The sequence below is a fragment of the Microcaecilia unicolor genome, chromosome 9 (assembly GCF_901765095.1).
Source record: "Microcaecilia unicolor chromosome 9, aMicUni1.1, whole genome shotgun sequence".
Classification (NCBI taxonomy): domain Eukaryota; kingdom Metazoa; phylum Chordata; class Amphibia; order Gymnophiona; family Siphonopidae; genus Microcaecilia; species Microcaecilia unicolor.
The window spans coordinates 126,002,099-126,011,031 of NC_044039.1; the positions used below are offsets into that span (position 1 = coordinate 126,002,099).

The 8,933-nt window shown below is 40.9% G+C and overlaps 1 long non-coding RNA gene across 1 annotated transcript; it reads left to right on the forward strand.

Moving 5' to 3' along the window:
* Positions 1–411: 411 nt before the first annotated feature.
* On the forward strand, positions 412–4,263 carry LOC115477563. The gene is made up of 3 exons (XR_003943346.1): positions 412–499; positions 3,904–4,019; positions 4,113–4,263. It is a non-coding gene; the product is annotated as an uncharacterized LOC115477563 (long non-coding RNA).
* Positions 4,264–8,933: the final 4,670 nt, after the last annotated feature.

Genomic DNA, 8,933 nt, shown 5'->3' on the forward strand with positions numbered 1-8,933 from the left:
CAAGCCCCCTCCAGGAAAAATACAAACATATATTTTTTAGTGTGCAGCTAGTGCATGTACATTGGCAGTTACTGCAGGATGCCAGAGTGTGTCTCGTGGTACACCATTTTAAGCTGCCGTAAGTGCACAGTAGCGCTTACCGCAGCTTAGTAAAAGGGCCCGACAGTCCAATAAAAAGGTATCACCTACAGACTGTTTGTGGTCCCTTATTTCCACATATTCCCACATATTCCTGTACATATTATTTGCTTAGCAGAACAGGCTTCATTTTCATTTTCGCTTTTGTTGCTTAGCAGAACAGGCTTCTGTTTCTTTAAATAAAAACCTTTCCTCCTTTTTCCAAATGACTCATGTTCTCATCATGTCAGCAGTGCATTTGCATCCACATTATTACCTTCTGGTTCTGGTTTCCTGAGCAGATAATGAAAATAGGATGGAGGCCAAGGCAGCTCCAATTCCCTCATTCACAGTAAGATTATGCAACTGGGAGAGATGTGTGGTAAGCATGTTTTTTCCACTAACCTATCCGCATGCACACCACAAAGTTTTAAGAAGTACATATTAAAATTATATTGTTTGTCATCTACACCCTCACCACATTTTTCTAATCTCTCTCTCTTTCAGTACAATTATCTGGCACTAAAATAAAGATTTAGTACCAATTTAAACAGAAAATAGTATGTCTAGGTTTTCACTTTAGCTTTTTGTTAGAAAGGCGACTTCTTTATTAAGCAAATTGGATATGAAACTAAAAAAAAAGTATAAACTTTTCTTAGTGATTCTTCTTTGCAGGGGATTGCATGCCACTCTAATTTCACCGTAATGGTAATAAGAGTCGGCAGAGCTTCATTTAGAATGCACTGCAGACTGTGTGGTAAATGTGTTGTCAGAAAGACAACTAGGACAATGAAGTAATTTTCCTGCTATATGAAAATATATATTCTGAAGGAAACATGAAATTATTTGTATGGAAAGGAAGACTGGGACGTGGGTTGGCACCATTACTGAAAGCCTTGCAGCTCAAACAGAGGTCAGTTTTCAGACCAATGTAAGAACTTACAAAGTCCATGGGTACTTTATCCCCTGCAGTTTGCATCATTTCTAAATCAGAAGGCATGTATATGCTTCTCCTTGCAGAACTGCCTAGAGAAAAGGTATCCACACAGATCTGCAAAAGATTTCTTATACTGATGATTTTTCCATGCTTAACATCAGGTGTGGTGCTAAAGGTTCAAACCTATGCACATTATAGCTTTGCCTCCGGGAACACCTATGCATAGAGGACAGGCAATTTTTGGAGAGATGATATAGTAACAGTTATTTACCAATGTAAATAGCCTTTGAAGTTACCCTCTTAGTAGTTACTGAATCTTGATTTAAGCAGTGACACTGAAAGTGATACTGAAAGAAGAAATAAGAACTATGCAATCTGGCATTGCATTCATTATCAAGTCCTGATTAACCAATAATCCAACAATTTTACTAGCATTTTACTCACTAAATTTAGCTTTAAGATGTCTTCTCCTCCTGCTGCAGCAGCAGCACCCACACTTGAGGTAAACCTGGGGAAAATTCACTGCTTATTCCTATGATAAGCAGCAAGACATCTATTTTATTTTTTGGGGATTACCAGGTATTTGTGACCTGGATTGGCCACTGTTGGTAAAAAGATGCTGTGCTTGATGGATCCAGGGATGGACTGACCATACGGGCAGTTCCCAGGGTCCCAGGAACTGTAGGGGGCCCAGTGCCTCTCTCCCACGTGATTAAGCATCTCCTCCTCCTCCCAATCCGCAATGGCCACAAACCGTGGCAGTACCCGTCAATGTCCCAAGACCCTCCGAATTCTCCCATGGGCAGCCAGTTTCTTTTCTCCATTAAGAATGAAAAAAAAATGTTTTCACATTGTTGTTTCTCAGATGTGCTTTGTTGACATGTAAAAGGTGTAAAAAAAATACAGAAATCATTCAAAGATCAAGATAGGGTTCTAAGAGACAAATGGGTGGCACCATATTTGTGTCAAAATTAGAGAGAAATGAGTTTTAAAAATGTATCTGGCTTTCTTACTCTAGAGCCAAGAGACTGCACAATAGAGACAAAGCAGAGAGAGAGAGAGAGCTCTGAGACACAAACTGGCAGCACTATAGCTGTCTGAGTTTTAAAAATCTCTGAGGCTTTGAGGATTCAGTCAGAGAGAATGAATAGAGAAATAGAGCCCCCAGAGATCACAGCCAGGGCTCATAGCACTACAAGGACCACTTAACACTATGCACACACCCCTATGTATATATAGTAACATTCCTCCTCTCTACAAGAAGACACATGCACGCTACTTCTTCTCTCCCTTTTCAGAAAGTCAGCAGGAAAGCTCTTGAAACAAACTTGTGAGGAACCCTCTCCTAACTTAGGATACCCTGGGCGTTGGCCAGAGCTTCAGAACATTTCCCTTTGCAATTTATCCAATAATCCAACCCCTTGGGTTGCATCCACCACCACCTACAACCTCAGAATCATCTCCTCAGAAACTCTGGAGAGTTCTCTCATGTTCTTTGGTAATCCCTGAAGCTCTGACCAAGGCCCAGGATATCCTAAATTGGCAGAGGTTTCCTGTTGATTTGCTGAAAAGGGAGAGAAGAAGAAGCATGGATGTGTCTTCTTGTAGAGAGGAAGAATGTTACTATATATACAAAGGGGTGTGTGTATAGTGTTATGTGGTCCTCATAGTGCTATGAGCCCTGGCTGCAACCTCTGTGGGCTCTATTTCTCTATTCATTTTCTCTGACTGAATCCTCAAAGCCTCAGAGATTTTTAAAACTCAGCTTTATCTGTCAGACAGATATAGAGCTGCCAGTTTGTCTCTCAGAGCCCGCTCTCTGCTTTCTCTCTATTGTGCAGTCTCTTGGCTCTAGAGTAAGAAAGCCAGATACATTTTTAAAACTGGTGCTCTGCTAGGTTCTTGTTCCTTTTCTTGCTGAGCTGATGGCATCATTAGTCAGGGCTTATTTGGCTGCTTGTCAAGAAATATCAACACGATCGGTGAAGTGCCTCATGCTTCTGCCTTCTCCTCGTCCCAAAAAACAGCTCTGTTGTGTCTGGTCTCATAAACTGAATTGCAATGGTGCTGAATATGAATAGCACAAGTGAGGATTAAGTTTATTCTGCCCTCTTGGTTATTCAGTTTGTTTATAGCTATATGAAGCTCTCATTTATTGGGGTCCTTTAACTAAGCTGTCATAAGCATTAACGCATGCATACTGCAGGTTAAAGATCACTATCGCGGGACGTGCTCAGGCATCCTGCAGTAGTTTTGGGATCAGTACGTGCTAGCCATGCGCTAAAAAAATATAATTTATTTTTTAGCACTAGGGGCCTGTTTGGGGGGGGGGGGCGGAGAGTAGGCGTGTTCTGCACTAATCAGTTCAGCTACACCACCGTGTGCTAAATGATTAGCACATGGTTGGCTCGTGAGCCTTCACCGCCTACAAAATAGGTGGTGGTAATGGCTCACGTGTTAATGGTCATATGCTAATGGAGAAATTAGCACATGGCCATTAATAGGAAGAATAAAAAATGAGGCCATTTTACCGCCAGTTAATAGTGGCCTCAGTATCAGAAAGACCTGTGTTGGGGTTGGGACAGGTCACTTTTTAGCTCTGCTTGATAAAATACTCCCTATGTTTCTTGCAGTTTGAAAATGAGTACACATTCCAATTCATCAGGCAATCTGTCAGGATGGTATAGCAGCTATAACACTGGGTAAGCGCTGGGCATCATTGAGAGACAATATAGTGAGGCTAAACTTAACCTAAGCAAGCCAACCAGATAACAACACTAGTGACACCTGCTGGTCTGGAACATGTAAAACAAATTTCTGTTTCTGATTTATTGTAAACCTTTTCTCAGTGACTGAACTTTAAAACGGAACAAGAACAGGAGCAAACTAAAAAACAGATGGTACATCTCAGAGTTGAGCAAGCCCAAATGAATAAGTCACATAGAAATAAATAAGAAAGGAACAAGTAAGTCTCTGACAGTGAACTACTATTTTAAGTGTATTAAATTATGATTTCCAGTAAACTCCTTAATATATTTTCTTATAAATCCTTCTTTAGGTGCAACAGTTATTTATTAATTACAGAACAATTTCATGGGATGGAAAAAGATATTTCAGAAATACATGGTTTTTGAAGAAGATGTGCTACAAGAGTTTTAGCTAACTTCAGGGGTCCTTTTACTAAGCTGTGGGAAAAGGGCCCTGCAGTAGGAACAGGGGTCATTTTTTCTGCACACTAGGGCCCTTTATACCGCAGTGGGTAAAAAACCACACCCCAAAATGACCATGTGGTAAGATAACACCACGAGGCCATGCGGTGGGGAGCATTTACCACCACCCACCAGGTGGCAGTAAGGGCTCCCACGGTAACCAGGCAGCACAATGCTTTCAATGGAAGCAAAACCCGGACTGGATCAATGTGTCCTCCTTTTTCTGGAGCCATATGGTAACCCTAGATCCTTGGGCACTCAAATTCACTTTTCAGGCATTAGAAACATCTGGAGTCATGAAGAGGAAGCACATGGCATATGTTAATGGAATTGTATTGGCAGAAATGAACAATAAGAAGCCAATATTTAAGTTACTACTTAGCTCATTTAAATAGGCACTCAAATATGTGCCCATGCTCCTTAGCAAATAAAAGGGTGAAAAAAACACATATAGAAAACCTCTGATTCCATCAGAAAAATTTTCTGTTCCTACGGGCCCTTTTACTAATCCATGGCAAAAAGTGGTCCGCAGCAGTGCGAGCGTGTCTTTTGAACACACACTAGGCCATTTTTTACCATGTCCTGGAAAAAGGGCCTTTTTTTAAGAGGCCAGAAAATGGACATGCGGCAAATTGAAAGCCAGCACACATCCATTTTCAGCCTGAGCCCTTACCACCACCCATTGACTTAGTGGTAAGGTCTCACATGCTACCTGGGCAGTAAGCATGCAGCACGCGTCCACTGCCATTTACCACCAGGTAAGCTCCCCATGATAGAAAATAGAAAATATTTTCTACTGCATGTTTTTGGTGCATGCCAAATTCAGAATTATCGCCCGGGGCACACGGTAGCTGGGTGATAATACCAATTTGGTGAACGCTGGACGCACTTAGGCCCTTATGCGCCTTTGTAAAAGGGCCCCTTAGTAAGGTAAAAAGCATGATAAAGTCATGGAAAGCAGATGATTCACAGAAGAGAAACAGAAGAACAATATTCCGCAGAAAGCAAAGAAGGCAAGAATTGAAGACGGTGAAGGGGATAAGGATGTCACTGAAGCCACACTTAGGTTAATAATTTATTGATAACCCAACACAGTAGTGTTTCAGCAAGTGCCTGCTTCTGGGGTACTTAATTCTTTATGAAAGTAAACTTGGGCTGGATTCAGAAAATGGCACTCAAAAATAGGTGCCGGAAAGAGCTGCACTAAACTGGTACTTTATAGAATAATAACTTAGCACAGATTCTGCACCTAACCTTGGGTGCCAGCATTTCCATCTACCTAAACCTAATGTAAATGCTGGTTTCTTCCACAAATTTCTTCCACAAATGCTTGTATCTTTCCATCTGATTTGATAGCTGTTGCTTCTGTAGAGTAACCTAATTAAAAGAAGGAAGAGGTTTATTTGATCTTTCATTTGCTTTTGAAATATAGAATGTAATATGACAAGAAACCAATGGCTTTTAGCTGGTAGACTTGTAGCTTAAGATTTTCGGAAACTTCATTTTTTTTTTTTTACTCTAAAATGAAAGGTCTTGTAATATTTAAAAATTTAAGTTACTTGAAATTTTTAAGATTAATAGAGATCTGACATTACAATCTCTTTAAATGTAAAGCTGAATTTTTGAAATAATGCAACAATGCGTATCACAATTTTGTCTAACTGAATGTTGAAAATAAAATTTCACTGATTTCACTTCCTGAAACATGGTGTCAAGATACAGACAGGTGAAATAGTTCAAATGGTTGATGCATCAGAATTCAAATCAAAATCCTAATTCCACATAGGAACTGATACGTTTAATGCCTTGTTAACCCAGAAGTCTTCAAACATCTAACAGTATGTGTATGGGAGGTGGTATCTGTATCATGAATATTCCTTCTTTATTACTGCAGTAGCCACCACATACAGTCCTACACAAAGACATATCTGGGCCTTGAAAATAAACCCACGTCTTGCTTCTACCAATGACTTGGAAATCTCTGTACACTAGTTTGTAAGCTCATTTGCGCAGGGACTGTCCTTCTATGTTAAATTGTACAGCGCTGCGTAACCCTAGTAGCGCTTTAGAAATGTCAAGTAGTAGTAGTAGTAGTGCCTGGTTTTTGACAGCTGGGCTCACAAATGACAGCATTCTATAACATGGCACCTAACTTCTAGGAATGCCCCCAATCCACCAACACCTCACCCATAGCCATGCCCCTTTTGAGTTGCATGCTAGAAAATTTAGGCGCAGATGTTATACAATAGCACCTAGGGCAGATGTGCACAAACTTGGTGCCATGAACAGCAGTTATTGATTGTTGACACCTCATTAACTAATTACATTATCTGTGCATCTGCTCTGGGCACTCAAATTTGGGTGCCCAACTTAGGCAACCTATATTGCATTCAGGAGAATATGTTTTCACAAATACTAAACTCTTCACACAATAAGTTGATCCAACAAAGACTATGCTGCACCTTTCAGAACAGTATTGAACAGAAAGATTTTATAGGCTCACATATTCATAGTAGCTGCAAAAGGTGCTCTGATGCAGGCATTCGCTGAAACGCGGCTGTGTTGGGTCATTGATGAATTATTAACCTGAGCATGGCTTCAGTGACATCCTTATCTCCTAGCAGACATATCACAACAGGAAAGGAGAAGCAATTCAAAGTGTGCACTCTGCCATTTTTTTTAATTGCTTAACAGCTCTCCCACCTACTCACTGCCAAAGAATACCTTTTTCTTATTAGGACTGGTTTGATTATTTTTATATACCGCAAAATTACCGTAGTGTCAAAATGGTTAATATTATTAATATAATAAAGACTCTATAACGACAACTCTACAACTTGGCACCACAATATAAGCACCTCAAAGCCAAATGCTGAGTGCTAATTCTATAACAACATGCAACAGAGAGGGGCAAAGTACACAGCATAAATAGTCCAGAAAGAAGCACAAAGGGCTCTCAAGAATGGAACCAGTATACTTTATTAATGACCTGACACAGGCCGTGTTTCAGTGTAAACCAACGTCTGCCTCAGGGGTCAATCTGAAATATAAACAAAAATGACTTAAAATGCTACATTCAATTATTCAAAAGTACAATAAACAATAAAATAAGAACTGTACTTTGACTAAGGTTACAGTAACATGTAAACAACCAAATCAGAGGCTAGTGAAGAAAAATACATAAACCCAAATGTGATGTGATACTTACCCATGTGACTACAGTGATTATAGTCAAAAGTGAAAGCGAATCGAAGGGAGTGTGAAATATAAAGTATGAATTTATATACTGTGTGAAAAGTAAAAACCAGATTTAAAAAATCAAAAGGAATTGCACCCACAATATCAGTGAAAGAACAAAATAGCTGATCAAAGCAAAATACTGAAAATGTTGCTCACAATGCCATCTGTGGGCCAAGCTAACATTATAGAATACAAGCGTAAGTTGTCATCGGCATGCCTACATTTTAGGGCGCCTACTTCTGTCATAGTGGCAGGCATAAATGAGCTTCCCTAAGTGCAACAAGCCATGTATGTCACTTATTCTATAAGTTATGTATATAAGGTGAGCCCATGCCCTTCCCATGTTGCACACTAAAGCACATACGTGCTCCATAGCAGAATAGCCTGCTCTTATGTGCAAGGTGCCTAGTTATAGAATTGTCCGTATGCCTTGTGTCAGGATACTCTAAGAACATAAGAATAGCCATACTGGGTCAGACCAAATAGCCCAGTAACCTGCTTCCAACAGTGGCCAATTTAGGTCAGAAGTACATGGCAGAAACCCAAAGTGTAGCAAAATTCCATGCTACCAATCCCGGAGCAAGATCCCAACAGTACAGGAGCAATTTTTGCAAAGCTGGATAGTGATAAAGTACCAGATGGGTTCTCTTTGGAAATTTGCTGTATGTATACAGGTACAAAAGTACCCACACACTGTTTCTGTGGATTGAATAGAGGGGAAAACCAATGCATATATATTGAAATATTTAATATGTCTATATAATTATCTCTGTTTACATAGCTATGTCTGCAATTAATGCAACTGTGATATCTGTGCTGAGCTAGACAATATTTCAGTAAGGAATCTAACAATCCTAGCATAGAGGGCTAGATCTCATTATGAAATTGCCTTTGTTATACAGAGCAACCCAGCACAGGATGTCAGGACATAGGAAATACGTCCTCATCCGTGTCATAGAAATATTGCATCTTTATTACTATTATCCTATAGGATTCCATCCAGGGAATTCCCGCTACTACAAAGGGAGCTGTACATCAGAGAATGACACGGGGACAAAATTTGTCCCTGTCCCCACCCCGTCTCCGTGGGTTCTGTCTCTGTCCCAACCCCGTCCCCGCAGAACCTGTCTCCGTCCCCACCCCATCCCCGTGGGCTCAGTTCTCATCTGCAGAAGCCTCGGACACTTATGATTTTATATTTAAACTAGACTTTGAGCCCGTAAAAACGGGCTATTATAGGAAGGGGGGGGGTTGAAAGGCCCGCCCCCACCGCCGAGTTCGCTGCTGCCCCTCCCCCTCCGAGTTCGCGCCCCCCCCACCGAGCCGTCACCACCCACCTTCCACCTGGCCGGGCCCTCACTCCGCTATTGAAACAGCGAGGGTCCGGGAACGCAGCACTGAGCTCTGCTGAGCTGCCGACGTCGGCCTTC